Source organism: Plasmopara halstedii (genome assembly GCF_900000015.1).
Source record: "Plasmopara halstedii genome assembly, contig: Scaffold_555, whole genome shotgun sequence".
Taxonomy (NCBI): Eukaryota; Oomycota; class Peronosporomycetes; order Peronosporales; family Peronosporaceae; genus Plasmopara; species Plasmopara halstedii.
In genome coordinates, this window is record NW_020187475.1 from 1,364,573 (window position 1) to 1,365,077 (window position 505).

Below are 505 nucleotides of genomic sequence, written 5' to 3' on the forward strand. Positions count from 1 at the left end.
GGCATGAAAATTATTCTGGAGAATATTTGACGCAGCAAAAATCATGAGCAGCGTCTACCTCCAAGATAATGTAGCTGTTGATGCACAACATAAGAAGCTTCATTTATTGTCCCACGTCCACAATAAAAGAGTTCCATTTGCTACGCAAGACGACGAGAGTTACTAGATTGTACATACATGGTGCTGCTTTGATCCAAAATCATGTCAACAGGGTCCGGTTCACAATGTAAATCGGGTGTAGAATAGTTCGTATTGTTAGTATATTTCTTCGTTTAAATGTCGGCACAAAGCGTTAGATATTCTCTCTTGCAGCCTTGTCTTCCGCTGTTCGATTCAGAAAAGATTCCTTTTGACCAAAGCGAAAGATCTCCAAAAACCAAGCACATCATCCAAAGCCGTAAGAATTTTAACACGTGCTAATGTCGCACCATCCACAGTTAGTGGAAACTACTTACTGCGCCAGAACGAAAGTATGAGAACACGCGATGATCCGTCGGGTTGCTGA